The sequence below is a fragment of the Eublepharis macularius genome, chromosome 18, assembly GCF_028583425.1.
Source record: "Eublepharis macularius isolate TG4126 chromosome 18, MPM_Emac_v1.0, whole genome shotgun sequence".
Classification (NCBI taxonomy): Eukaryota; Metazoa; Chordata; class Lepidosauria; order Squamata; family Eublepharidae; genus Eublepharis; species Eublepharis macularius.
Window position 1 is genome coordinate 36,055,910 of NC_072807.1, and position 12,757 is coordinate 36,068,666.

The following is a 12,757-nucleotide window of genomic DNA, read 5'->3' on the forward strand; positions in this document are numbered from 1 at the left end:
TTTTTCTGTTCATCCCCATCTCTAGTCACAATAAGGGCCACACTTATAGTATGGTGATAGCCAGTACAGTGTAGTGCTTTGAGTGCTGGGTTCGGAGTGGGAAACCCCGTATTCAAAACCTAACTCAGCCACAAATCCTGGGCTAGTCCCTCCCACTCAGCCTAACCTACATCCCAGGGATGTTGCAAGGATAAAATTGAGGAGTGAGGCTGCATGCCCAGCGATCTAAGCTCCGTGGAGAAAGGGCGAAATTAAAAAATGTGAAAGATTATTCTGTGTAGCGCTTGTGCAGAAGTGGGAACAAGTTTTGAACATGCTTCTGCATCCCATCGTGTACCTCTCCAGTTTCAGCAACACAAAAAAATATTGGGGGAGGCGAGGTTTCTAGACTTCTCCCATTAAAATCCAGGCACGGGTGTGCATTTGTGCTCTGGAAAAGTTTTATTAAACAGCATATTTTAATGTATATCTGCATGTGGATCAGATCAAAGCCGTGAAGGTTTTCAAAAGTACAGAAATGACATTCCAAGTTGTTGTTGTTTTTTTTAAGAAAGAAATTGGCAGTGCAACAGCATTTGATCAGAACAACAAAGGCAGGGAATAAGTATGGGAAGATATCTGGACGTGGAAGGCAGATGAATTTTCATCGACCTTTGAACAATGATTAAGAAAAATGGGCATAAATGTTTTTAGCGCCAGCCTGCAAACTGGGGAGAAAAAAAACCAGAATACAATCTATGCCGTGTCTTTTATTAGGACCAACCAAATGACACGTAACAGTGTGCAAGCTTTTGAGTTCATCAGAACTCTTCATTGGGCTGGATTTTACACGAACAAGAAAAAAATTTTAAAAAAAGAAAGGAAAATTCCTCGAGACGTGACGGAGAGTCCCCCTGATGCTGCTTCAAATGGCAAGTCTTCAAGTTGCTCCAAGCTCTTTTGGGTAAGGAAGAATAAATCAATTAAACTCCATAGGCATTAACACATTCCAACTATTGTCTCTAATTACTCTCTGAACCAGCGAGACTGAAAATTCCTACAAAATGGCCCTTTTTGCAATGCAAATTGGAGGATTACGAAAATTCTGCACCGAACAGTTCTCTCTCTCTCTCTCTCTCTCTCTCTCTCTCACACACACACACACACACACACACACACACACCAGTTTGCTTCTAAGGTGGCTTTGCCATGAAGTAAGATGAGGCATCCTTCTCAGGAGACAAGTTTTGGTTGCCATGGAAGAAAAGAATTCCATCCTGTCCTACATTCATTAGAAGGACATGGGGCTGCTGTGACTATCACATGGTTTTGTGGTGATGTCACAATGGGGAAGTATAAACCAGGATCCTGACAGGGATATCATGGTTGCCATGTATGTTGTGTACAGTCATCAGAGATGTCACGTTTCAGTCTTCAAAGCAATTTAGAACAGGGCCGAAATTTTCAACCCGAATTCATGAGCACAAAACGAAAACGATGGAAGAGAAATGTTCTCTTGTGGACTCCATAATAGACCCAAAGGTCTACGCCAGGCGCAGCCAGATACTTACATCAGCTTCAACACTCAGCTGCTCTGGGGTTGGCTAATGTCTTCACCAGCTCCCTCCTCCTTTGAGCGGGGTGCATCTTTTTGCCCCATGGCACTGGAACGGCTTCTCCAAACACAATGTGTTTACTTGCAGCATCAAATTCTCGATGAATGTAGAACAAGCTGTGCTCAGGACCAGTCTTGCTCTGCAATGATCAGCAACTGAGAGTCACATGTTTGCACATGGGGCAGGAAAGGGGAATCAACCTCCAGGCCAAGTATTGTTTTCGAGCCATCAGTTCTCAACAAGTGTAGAGCAGAGCAATACACACAATGCATAAAGCTGTATATAGTTTTACGGCAACATTTTTAAAAAACTAAAACACAGCTATAGAGGCTGCAGGCTGTAAAGGAAGACATGCAAGGAAGAGGCCCTTCCTAATCTGTTTATTCTGCTGAAAAATCACCCCCAACACATTCACCCTGATTTTCCCCCACGCCAAGAAAAGATATCTGTATATATATTTCTCTCTCCAAATGTAAACATTTTCTCAGAGAAAAAGAGAGCACCTTGAGAGGTTTTATTTTCAGCATGTATGCGGGGTGGGGAGGAGGGACCTGCATTCAGAATCCCTTCAGCTTCCAACAGAAGTTTCCATGGTTGGGTTTTTATTTTTAACTAATATCCTCCGGCAAAAAGCTATAGCTAACTCGGCATCACGTGTAGTTTGGAGCTATTCAGGCCTTTTGTTGCTCCAAAAGCAATTGCGACGGACAGGCTAGAATGACAGAGCCCTTTAAGAAAGAGAAATGAGATAGAATAGGACAGGGTTATATAAGTCTGGCTTCAGGGGTAGGCTTCGCTGGGCAGCTACCCTGTTCACCTCCACCCAACCACCACCACCCCTGTAATCCTGCTCTATGTCCAGAGGAAGGCAAAAAGCCTCCAGGATCCCTTGCCAATCTGGCTTGAAGGAAAACTCTTTCCTGGCCCCCAAGTGGCCACTGGCATTTCCCTGGGCATGTAAGGGCCATGAGAGCCGAGCACCGGCTCATCTCTTCCTGACCTCCTTCTCCTGATCTGCCTAAATTCATACTGAGTCATAGAATCAGTATTGTTGTTAGGTAGCCCTCTAGTCTCTTCTTAAAAACCTCATTTTACACTCGTAACAACCTTGTCACGTAAATTAGGCTGTGAATGGCCTAAAGCAGGACTCCCATTTACCCACCTGGGGTGAGGAATTACCTCTCCAAGGTACTGCCCCTGAAATACTGAGGAGTATGGGGGAAATGGTGCACACATAGAGATGCTCTAGGGATTTCCTCTAGTTTCTATGGTAGAGAGATGAGGAGAGAGAGAGAGTGGCCCGGAAGTGACATCACATCATTCTCAAACTCCATCCCTTCCCAGGCACCATTCCCTCAAATCTCTTGGCATCTGCAGAGACAGTGTTGTGAGCCCTAGCCCAAAGTCATCCAGTGAACTTCATGGCAAAGTGGGGCTTGGAACCTGTGTAGCCTAGTCCAGTACTCTAACCACTACACTGTACTACCTCTACCATTACCTTCATTGATCGTTGCCCTTTGGATTGACTATGTACTCTTATGCTGATCATTCAAATGTTAATTTTTCAGTCTGTTTTTTTATCAAGAACAAAAAGGAAGAAAAGCAAACTCAGAAGCAACCTCGTGCCAGCTGTAAATTAGCAGCCAGAAAAGCCGGAAATAAAATATTTTGTGAAATTGAATCTGTCCAAATCAGCAAGTCTGGGTAAAATGATATCCCATCGTCCTAATAGAATTAGGTAATTAATTTACTGAACCATTGGGACATAGTCATAAAAGTCTACAAGAACCAGGCGTACACCAGATTTATCTAATGTTTTTATTAACGATCTGGAAGCGAGAATAAGCAACACACATTCATTAAATTTGCTGTTCCTGCTAAACTAGGAAGTGTTGCGAACTCCAACAGAAAGGGGGTAAAATTGCATGAAGGCCGAACAATTCCTTTCCAATGGGAAGCAAAGCAAATAAGATTTGGCGCTGCAAAGAAAGCCCAATAAATGGAGTTGGCCAAATGAGGAGAAGGCAAGTCTTGTTGAAACTGAGGCTGTGATAACAATCTGGTTTGACTGCGTTGTGGGGGAGTACAGCTGCAAAAGCAGATGTTCTACAATACAACCTTGTGCTATACACTCGGAGGCCAACGATGCAGACATAACAGCCTCTTTCTTTGAGGTGGTCTACTTCCCTGAAGCTGTATATACCCAAAGGTATCCCAGGGCCGTCCACCCACTAAGCCGGCTGTGGCTGTGTCCAAATAACTGGAACTGAGATGGATTTTTATGGGGGATTGGGTTTTTCAGAAATAGGGTATTTGAAAATCAAATGAACTTATCTCAAGGCGCTTGTGGTTCTTTGATTCAAAGTGCCAGGTATGGGGGAAGAGCCATGGCTCATTGGTGGAACGTCTGTTTTGCACGTCGAAACCCCTAGATTCAATGTCTGGTATCTCCAGTTAGATGGAACAGGTAGCAGGTGACCTGAAACGCTAGAGAGATGCTGCCTGGCAGAGCAGACTACGCTGACCTCAAAAGACCAAGAGGGCAACAGTGTTCAATACAGAAAAAACCAGTGTCTTGAATAATTTTGCACGTGTGCTATTCACGGTTCTCAGCACAATGGCTGGACAGTTGGCCATTAATATTTTTCTTCTGTTGGGTGGGCTGGGTGGATGGGAGTAAGTGGCATGGACAGCCACAACATGCAAAGGAATGAACACAAAATATTTGCGATGCAGTTTAGAACAACTTTAAACATGTGATCCAACGAACCTTTTTTGGAGAATTTCGGTGTGCGCTTTGCAATTTGTAATCAAAACATGATTCAAAGAGCAGGGTGTGATACGGATATATATGTTAGCTACGTTGATTAATAGGATCAGCGTATCTTTTGGATAGATACATTGTTGAAAAAATATCTTAACATGTAACATAAAATATTTGATAGATGATCTAATAATGAGATCTATCAGAATGGAAAAAGGAAACATTTTTTAGTACGGTTATATATCTGAAAACTATATTTTAAAGGCTAGATGGTTATTATTGCATTTTTGATAGTCCTTGTAATGCATATCTTTAATTTTCTTTTAATTGTAATTCTTGTAATTTTTGTTCTCGTCCCCCTTTTCCTTTCTGTACCCCTTTATCTGCTTGGTAAAAATAAAAAAAATGATTAATAAAAAAAGAAAGCAGTGTGTTCATTTAGGGTTGCCAACTCCAGCCTGGGAAATTCCTGGAGATTTGGGGGTGGTGCCTGTGCAGGGAGAGAGGATTTTGGAGAGAGGTTTCACCTAGAAACTATACTCTACCATCGAGTGTGCTATCTAAAGCTGCCCTTTTCTCCTGGGGAACTGATCTGTGTAATCTGTAGATAATTGTAATTGCAGGAGAACTCCAGGCTGTACCTGGAGGTTGGCAACTACAGTCATCCAACCTTGCAAATATTCACAGATTTCAATCCCCTCCCTCATTCCCTTTGCAAGGACAGCATTGGTCCGGAAAAATACTTGACCTTCCCCCCCTTTTCAAAACAAAATCCTGCAAATCCAAACCTTTGTTGTGCCCCTTTTACATAGCATCTCCCAGGTTCCCCATGGAAACCTGCTTGTGCCCATTGCGTTACATGAGTACATGTCCCTGTTCCAAACGTTACTGCTGCTGTATCTCCGGGGACCATGACTGCCAGTCCAGAAGCCCATGCCAGTATTGCTGCCACCAAACTCGCCGTGCTTGTCAGACTTTCAGAAATAGTATTATACAACCCATAAGCCGCTGTTTGCAATGGTCCGGTTTCATCCCATAACAGGTGGGGAAAGAGAACGGCCAGGGGCTTGGACTGGAGAGCCTCTGGATCTTAAAAGAATTGCAACATCGCCTGGGCCCACCTCCTAAAGTTAAGCCAAACGCTGGCTACCTCTGGTCCAAGAAATTCTTCCCTGTCCCTTCACACAGAAACATCCAAACAGTCTGCTAGCAGCTCGAGACCTGGCCAGGGCCCAAAACAGTTATGACAGGGAGTGAAGGGGGAGAGAATGAACGGTATTTTAAAAAGGGAAATGGATGGGGGGGGGGGAGTTGGGGGAGCGCTTGCCCTTTAAGAAGGGGAACTGACTTGTAATCTGAGAGAAGCTTGTTTTAAACCAGCCTAGTTTGTGACTGGTGGGGAAATTCAGAATGTCCCTCCCTCGGCAGCAAGTTTATTAAATATAGTAGTAGCTGAACCCTCAATTGAAAACAGACAGCCTCTGTCTGTAGCTCCTGCCTCATTTGCTTGATTCGGTCTCATTGCCTAGGGAATGGTCAGAACTGCTATCCCATGCTAGGCAACATCATGGGGTCCGGCCTTCCTTTCAAGCCATCGGCGCTTCTGCTACTGTTCTCGTTTCTCCTGCCGCTACATGCAAACCCAGAGTCCGGGGGTAAGTCTTCTTGCCTTTGGAAGTTTCGCCCTGTTTTTCATGCGGAGGATGAATGGAAAAGAAACTTAAGGAGATCTTGCCAAGGAGAAGCATGGGCAAGACGCATGCACAAGGACAGGGCGGCGTGGATTTCTGCAGTGTTAGTCTAGAGGCTTCTACTTTGTTAGGACAAGAACTGGGAGACTGTCCCAAAGCCCAGCAAGAAAAAGGAAATAGTTGCAGTGTTGTGTTGGGAGAGCAGCAGCAGAAAGCATAGATGCTCACAGGTTTCAGTCCAAGCCTCTGAAATGCTAGAATGGAGCCAGGTGAGGTGCCATTGAAGTAGTGCATCTTCTAGACTCTTGTTTGGGAGGTATTGAAGGTGGAGCAGACTGGAGTTCCAGTAGACAGGTACAGCTTCTTTTGGAAATGAAGCAGGATGTATGAAGAATATGAGTATCAGTTCTGTTTCTGATGGGTTGGCATCATGGATCCTAAAGAAGATGTCCTTGCCTAAGTTTATAGAAGTAGTTGCAAGCAAACCTCTGTATCTGCTCCACCGGTGGAACTCAGTGTGGTTTCTTTGGCTGCCTGTTCAGAGTCCCTGGGTGGGGTCTGAAGGTGTGTGATGCTAGCTAAATAGATTTTAGTATGGTCAGTGTCAGGATGAGAGAGCAGTTGTGGAGTGCAGGTGGGACCCCTTGAGTGTGTGATGGGAGAAAGGTGGGATATAACTTAGAGGAATGCATGGGATGGAAGAGCAATTTGAAGAGCAAGGCAGCTGTGCTAACAAATGGGAAAGTGTGTTGGCATCTGTTCCAGCTGTTTCCACAGAGGGTGCAGTTGGAGAGCAAACTTCTCTCCCTCTCTTTGTGCTCAGCTTTTTGGACAGGTACATCACCTTTTCCAGAGTAGGGCCCAACAGGGACTTTCATAAGCCCTCGACACCATCATTGATAACAAACCGAGAGCACGAGCGTTATGTATGCCGAGCAGGTTTTTCACCTTTGCAACTCTAGCGTCTGCGCGGCCTGATCTTCGGAACTCTACATGCTTGCTGGATTTTCTCCAACACTGGCAGTTTGGAAATGCACATGGCCACAGCTACACAACCACATAGTTTCCCACTGTGGGTCCCGAGCAGATTCCTGAGAATGTCAAACAATAGTTTCAAATAAGCATGGTCCTAGATCTTGACATGACTATATAGAGGAAACCTAACTGTGTAGCCAATACCTGCTAAAGGCTCTGACGTTAAAAGGAGCTCATTGGGTGTTTCAGTGTTGATGGAGCAAGACTTCAGCATCCTGCTTAGTTAAAACATCCTTGTCTTTCTGCCCTTCTAAATGTTCTCCATGACTCTTTGACAGTGGGAATTCACTGGGAGGATTCAGTAAATCTATTTGTATTGTATTGCATGCGGTGGGGAACCCTCCGGGCCTGATTGGCTGAGCTGGCGTGATGGCACAGAACATTCCGTTGCTCAGGGAACAGAGCAGTTTGTAGTCCATCTTCTCTGAGAGGAGGGGAAGTTGTCATTTTGGCTGGGATTCAAAACTCACGCTTGCTTTGTGGAACAGTCTTCGGACTGGGAGGAAGGGGGATCCAAGGCTGTAGGAGAGTTAATGAATGGAGTTACTTTCAAGGAAGCTACTGGAAAGATGCAGAATAGGGAATCAGTTTGAGAAGAAAGGCAACTGAAGAGAGGGAAGGTGGCTTGAGGAAAAGGGCAGAGAGATGGGAAATTGCATCCAGATGAAGCTATTCACAGAGGGGACTGTGAAGAAACACTGCAATGAAAAGCAGGAGAGACAGTGGAGGGGGAGGGAGGGGGCCAGGAATGCTAGAGATGTGCGGACGGAGTAGCAAGGGACATGGTTGCTAAGTCTGCTGTCTAGAGCCTTTTAAGGGATCTCTGCCAGTTGTAGCTGCTGCTGTGACTGCCACATCTCTCAGGAGGCCACATGGAGTAGGAGGGACAGTTCACTAATTTCAACCAAGTGGTCACAGCTTCTGGTCTCTCATTCAGTGTGCTTAAGTTGCATTCACTCTGATCGGGATGGGTTATGCAGTTGCAAAATGCGACAGAATTCAGAATATACCCAAGTTGCTTATATCACTTTATCAATAATCCCTCCCACCTACCAAGCTTAATAGGACCGTTCAGCCTGCTTTTTGCACTTAAGTTACACATCGGAGATCTGGTCTCAGGTCCCAAATATCATGTTTAGCTGGATCCCGAGTTTCTGTCTAACAAGTAATGTAAAAAGGTAATCAAATCTAAATTAGAATCCCAAAAGAAGTGTAAAAGGCAGGGCTTTTTTTCAGGGGGAACACGGGGGAACAGAGTTCCGGAACCTCTTGAAAATGGTCACATGGCTGGTGGCCCCGCCCCCTGATCTCCAGACAGAGGGGAGTTTCGATTGCCCTCCACGCTGCGCTAAGCGGCGCGGAGGGCAATCTAAACTCCCCTCTGTCTGGAGATCAGGGGGCGGGGCCACCAGCCATGTGACCATTTTCTCTGAGGGCAACCCACTGAGTTCCACCACCTCTTTTCCCAGAAAAAAAGCCCTGGTAAAAGGTAACTCTGAAACCACGGGAACACTGTGAAACCGAAGGCACAGAGGGCTGCTCATCTTGCAATGGAAGATTCATCAGGTTCCCTACATGAACAGCAACCCAGATCAGCTCCCCAGATAGAATGTTTAAAGCTTTCTAGTTTCTGAAATCCATAGAACGTTCGACTCGATGGGGAGTTTAGCTGTCCGTTTTATCCACAATCCCCATCCCATAAGAAACAGGATATCCAGGTGTCTCTCACAGAGCTTTGTAGATGCCCTAAACCATAATGTACTTTTCCTTGAGATCAGGTGGCACCACCTGGACAGGACACCAAACGGGCAGACGGAATAGAGCCGCATTCATTCCCAGAGGGTTAGTGCAGTTTGCCAGGCAAACAGGAACATGGAACACTGACCGATTTCCATAGGGCGATGTCTGTGTTTTCCCACCCGGGTGCTTGGCATACCTCAGAGCTTTGGCACCCATAGCCCTGCCATCCTGTCTGGCTCAAATTTCATGCTCTCTGCTCTGTCTTTTCTCTTTCATCCTTGGCCCTCTCTCTCTGCCAGGGCAATCGTAAATCAAAGAAGCGGCAGCCTCGCCCGTCTTGGCCACAGCAGAAGGCTGGCTTCATGCGGTCTCGCATGCTTTCTGACATGCTCAGGGGTGGGCTCATTTTTAAGGATAGCTCTTGATAGAGATCTTTCACTTTTCTGAGATACTTTTGCACTGTTTCGTCATTGTTTTGCCATGGGTTCCCTCCACCACCTCTACCGTTTCAGAATAAACATTTGCAGTGGGTTTAGAGGCGGAGAATAAGCTTGCTGCTTCTTAGCCAAGCCATCGCTTCCATATAGGAACAAGTATTAATAATAACAACAACAATAATAAGTGCCTAGCTGCTTCTAAATGTTGCCGTGATTGACAGGGTATTTTTCTCCAGCTTTAAAACCATTTTATTTAACAATAACATCTGAACATTACAAATTTAACCAAATAAGTGATTGTTACAAATATGAGTCATGTATAAAAAGTAAAATAAAACTTAAAATTAAATAAAAATTAAATATATAAATATGAACTAACAACATGGCAATATAACAGGTTTCTTATTTATATACTATATCGAACTAGAAAGAGATGGATGAGAAGAAAATAAAGATTTAGTAATACAATAATATCATATGAAGAATGTGGTTGTTACAGTACTTTGGTTCAACTGAGTTGGACGACATTCTTTCAATTAAAGGAAACCACTTGTTAAAGAAGTTGGAAGCCGATTTATGAGGTTCTGAATCTACCAAACTATCTGAGATCTTTTCAAGAGCTAAATGTTCCCATAGTTATACCATTTATTTAGTGAGAGTGGGTTAGGTTCTTTCCATTCTGAGGCTATAACCTTCTTTGCTACAGAGAGGAGGCTCGCTATCAAGTTTTGGCGGATGCTAGGTATTTCTGTGATTGACAGGGTACATTCTTGCACTTCCCGCAGAGGTGGTAGATGGAATTGGGGCTAGTCTGATCATCTATCATTTTTCTATCTTCTATCCCCTCCTTCCTCCAAGATGCTCAGGCCAGCATCCATTGATATCCTCTATTTTATCCTCACCACAACCCTGCAAGGTAGCTGTATGCCTAGCCCAAGATCACCCGGTAAGCTTCAGGGCTGAGTAGGGATTTGTCCCCAGGCCTCTCAGTTCCTAGTCCAGCTCCCTAATCGAAACTTCCCATTGGTTCTATGAGTGGACCCTTCTTCTGCATGGACGGCAATGTTACCATAGCTAGAGATGGGCACGAACAGCAATACGAACAAAAAAAAGCCACAAACATCCCAATCTACTGTTCACAAACAAGCTGTTCGTGAGGCCCCATTCTAAATGAATAGGTGGTCATTGCAAGCCTCCTCGTTTGTTGCTGTTTGTCAAGCCAGACAGTCCGGCACCTGCAATTAATTCCCTTGGCAACTTAGGCAGGGATTGTCTGAACTCTGTCTGAACTCCTGCTGTTGCCTTGGAAACCTCAATCTAAGCCCAGTTTATCTTGATAGGCAGGTCTTCCTTTCAATGTGGAGCTCCAAATTTGTTACAAGGGAGCAAAGAGCAGGGGGGAGGGGGGCTCCCAGCTCTGGCTTAATTTGCAGACAGTGGAGAGGGAGAGAGTTGCTGCTGGCATTTTGATAGAGAGAGTGCATTGGAGGTTGAATTTTCTTTATGTATGGTGGGATAGGGGTCTACCCCTTCAAGTTCCAGGGATGCTGCCAGGCTCTGGGCCAAGCTATTATTTATTATTGGTACTTTTCCTGCTGCCTGCTCAGGTAAGGTTTCTGGGAGTGGTGCAGTAGGTATCTTGACTTGGATGATGGCTGGAGGAGAGCCTGCTGGCCCCCACGAACAGCCAACCACGAACATGTTCGTGAACAGGGCCATGTTCATGGTTGTTCGTGAGTCCCTGTTCGTGGATGGTGACAAACAACGAACATCATGTTCATTTTTTTTCTGTTCATGCCCATCTCTAATCATAGCAAGCAGCCCCTGCTCAATTTTCCAGGACTTCCTATAACCACACATTCTGCAAGCCGCTGCTCCCTGCAGGTGGAAATGGTGAAGGCTTCAGTGCCTTGTATCTCCAGGGTGAGACTAAAGAGTGATCTGAATTCACCTTTCCAGTTTCACATTTTCGCTCTGACCTTCCTCCAGTCCTTTCCATTTTGCAAGAGGACAGAAACAGAATGCAATCACAAATTGTGGTGTTTGGAGGAAGAGCTCAACAGCGATGTAATGCCGTGGGATCTGCCCTTGGAAGCTTCTATTTCCTCCTGCAGAACTGATCTCTGTAAGATGGAAATCGGGTGTAATTGTGGGAGAGTGCTAAGCCCCGCCTGGAGATTTGCAATCCTAGCTAAGAAGGAAGCCCAAATGGAAAAGCTGTCAAGTTGTATGCAGCGTTTTCTTCTCCCTTCCCCATCCATAGACCATAAATCAGGTGTTCTCAGTTTGATAAATGGACGAAGAGTACTGGAAGTATAATGAATTTGATTTGGCTGCTAATTCCTGTCAAACAAATGGGTAATTGGTAATGCAATTGGTACTTGTGGCCTATTCGCTGATATCCAAGTTTGGTCTGCATTGTCTTTGAGCTCTGCATCCGGTTGAAAGTAACTTGTTAGATATTAGAAATGCATTCTGAATTAGTAGTTAATATTTGACCCAACTGATTCAATATATTAACACTTCAGTAAATAAGCTAATTTTGTTGCATTTGTGTGGATAAAGGAACTGGTAACTCAACATTATAATCATTTTGCATGTGTGTGTGTGATTGACAAGGATTAACAGGATTAATTTAATTAGGGAGCTGTATCACTGGTTAATTGTTTGAATGGATGGGAAATATTTCTTTTGATTGGTGTGCTGTGACATTTAAAATAACAGAATGAGTTGCGTAGAAGTGGATTTTAATAATTTTGTTTGCTATCTATTTAATGAGCCCAATTAGCAGGGATTTCATTTTTCTGTTGAAAAATAATGTTGAATTGATGGAAGCATTGTAGCTGAGGAATTAATGTGTACTTGGTTGATGAAGTATGGTTTTTACATAATACCTAGGGCTCGGAGAATATTAGACCTTCATCTGTAGTCATGTTTTTGGGGGTATCTTCATTAACCAAGAATGTTATTTAACACGATCATTTATATTTAACACTTGCATTCCTCCTGTGCAAGTACCGAGTCATTACTGACCCATGGAGGGACGTCGCAGACTTTTTACAGTGTGGTTTGTCATTGTCTTCCCCAGTCATCTACACTTTACCCCCAGGAAACTGGGTACTCATTTTACCAACCCCGGAAGGATGGAAGGCTGAGTCAACCTTGAGCTGGCTACTCAAACCCAGCTTCCGCCAGGATCGAACTCAGGTCGGAAGCAGAGCTTGGGCTGCAGTACTGCCACTTGCATATTATGCATGTTTTGCAAAGAAATGGGGGGCTGAGTACAAACTTTCTAGGGAACTCAAAAAATCTTCCGGGTGACCTCACTCACACCAAATCATACATCTGGTCGTTATTTCTTCTTTACAGTTTTCCAAGAAATTGGAAAGATTTCTCATTCTAAAAACAAAAGTCATAAGACTTTAACGCTGGCCAGACTCAACTCTGTGAGTCGTGTTTATATATTAAAAAAGTTAATAAATCCTAGTGGGGAAA